Source organism: Eurypyga helias, unplaced genomic scaffold (assembly GCF_000690775.1).
Source record: "Eurypyga helias isolate BGI_N326 unplaced genomic scaffold, ASM69077v1 scaffold14477, whole genome shotgun sequence".
NCBI lineage: Eukaryota > Metazoa > Chordata > Aves > Eurypygiformes > Eurypygidae > Eurypyga > Eurypyga helias.
Window position 1 is genome coordinate 90,391 of NW_010263844.1, and position 2,446 is coordinate 92,836.

Below are 2,446 nucleotides of genomic sequence, written 5' to 3' on the forward strand. Positions count from 1 at the left end.
TGAGTGTGCATCTGTACACCTCAAGCTGGCTTTGCAAACCTTTCCAGACTTGCTAAGAACTAAGCAGTGCAAGTGCCTGGTATATTCAAGTATTTATTCAGGGGTGATGATAGGAGGGTGTAATGAGTGAGTAATGAAATTCCCGATCGGTAAAATACAGTTCTTTTGGTGAGACAGAAGTTGCACAATGCACAAGAACAGAACAAAGAAGGTGGAGAAGGCAAGAAATGGCATTCAGTGTCAGTTGCAGGATGGCTTTAGGCATTGAGAGTTTTTGTTGTGTTGGAATTAGTTCAGGACGTTGCATGACCAACATGTCAGCTCAGAGAATTACAGAATAGTTTGGGTCGTAAGGGACCTGGAAAAGAGAAGGCTCCGCTGAGACCTTACAGCAGCTTTCCAGTACCTGAAGGGGGCTGACAAAAAGCTGGGGTTGGGACCAGATGCCCCTTAGAGGTGTACAGTCAGAGGAGGCAGAGGCTTTCCATAGAAATCTCTCCATGTGGCTTTCTTTCCCATCGCCGTCTCCCCCTGTGCCAGCACGACACGGTTGGCCCAGAGGCTCAAGTTCTTGAAGTCCATTAAGCCTGGGAGTTTCCCAGCCAAGAAGACAGTCCAGAGACACCACAGCTGCACTCGATGCTGGTGAGAGGTACAGAAGCCAGCTGGTTGGCAGAAGAGCTGCTGGTGGTGTGAGGTTTCTGGGCACAGTGTCCTCTGCATTAAGAAGTTCTACTCTGTGGCCTCTTCTTAATCTCAGGTTTTTATGCTTTTTCTTTCCCTTGACAGAGTCAAGGCATTCTGAGGCTCGCTGCTCATCCTCTTCATGCCGCAAAGGCTCTGTAGTGGCAGAATTGCGCATTTCTGGGCTGCTCATCTGTATTTTGGCTCTTGCTACTTGATGAGTGCTGGGCATCCACTTGTTCTTAGCCTGTTTGCCGGTTCAAAACAACTGCAGCCTTTTTGGTCTCGAAGTTCTGCTGCTGCTTCTCCTCTTCAACTTATTTTTCCTTCTCAGCAATTGCAGCAGAGGTGGGCTGGAAAAGGTTCTCATTGTTCCCAGGCTCAGCGTCTTCCTCATCAGGTGCGCTTCTTTCTTCTTCTCTCACCCTTCCTTCTCATATCCTTCTCACTCCTTCAGCTCTTCTAGTTTCTGTTGTTCTTCATAGGCTTTTTGTTCTGCTGTGTCCCTTTGGATGCGCTCATTCGAGGCCTCAAAATCTTCTGCTGTGTTATGTAGAAGCCAACATAAACCCTTTTTTACTGATTTATTGATTTTTTTTTTTTTTTTTTTTTTTTTTTTTTTTTTTTTTCCTTACCGCCGGACTATGCTAGCTTCAATTTGGGATGGGAACTTGTATTTGCCTGCAGTCTTATCAAGGGATAAGCAGTCGATGATATCTGCTTTTGACAGAGCTCCTTCTCTGTCCTGCTTATTTGCGAGTACTAACATGGGTTTTCCTGACATCTTGGGGCTGTTTAAAACTTGAAGCATGGGTTGCTTGGCTTCTTCCATCCTTGCAGTGTCACTTGAGTCCACGACAAGTATTACACCACAAGCCTCAGCGTAGTAATGCCTCCAGATGTTCAGAATTTGTTTTCTGCCCCCTAAATCAAAGATGGTGACTTCAAAGTGTCTTGTTTTCAGTTGAATCTTGGAAAACCCAGTTGTTGGAGCCATGTCTTCAGGAGCCCCTCCTTGCATGCCATGGACTATAGCAGTTTTGCCCGCATTGTCAGGGCCCACCATCATTAAGGTCACCTTCCTGGCAGGTTCCTGCCGCCGTCTGAACAAGCCGCAGCGACCGGCCGTTGCACTGAACATCCTCCCTCTCTGGCGCTGGTGGCGCTGGACGTCTGGGGCGGTAACATCCACTGAAGGGGGTGGGGTGGCGGCGGCGTGCGCTGGGCTCCTCCCTTTTTATCAGAATAAGGGCAACGTTTTATGAATGTTTTCCTTCCTTTGACAACTTATGAATGCTGTTGTAAATCAAGTGGTTGTCCTGTACTACCCTGGAAATAATTGTATTTTCATGGTGGACAGAACAGTTCCTGTTCCATTATTAGCTGTTGTCAAATAATGCTATAAATAATGTTGGTAAATAATAATGAAGAAATAATAGTAATAATGAAGAAAATCCTTTCCTGAATTCCTCACTGTCTGATCAGGGTTTTTATATTGTTGTTCTCTGAGTACCAGTTGTACAAGTTCCCTTATGAAAACTGGCAGAGACAAATGTGTATTGAGAAAAACTAGGAAGGTGAGCGTAGGTTATAAATAGATAAGGAATGAAGAGAGAGGAAGGAAAGGGATGCAGTGGTACGCCACAGCATTTGGGATCATTCTGCGATTGTAGAAGCAAGTGGGGAGAAGAGGAACTGGCTGTGAGACTTCAGGCTAGGATCTGTTTACAGTGTTTGTGTTTAAGGCATCAGATGTGCTTGT

At 45.7% G+C, this 2,446-nt stretch overlaps 1 pseudogene; it reads right to left on the bottom strand.

Moving 5' to 3' along the window:
- Positions 1–450: 450 nt before the first annotated feature.
- Positions 451–1,825, bottom strand: LOC104513001 (annotated as a pseudogene).
- Between the last annotated feature and the right edge of the window lie 621 nt (positions 1,826–2,446).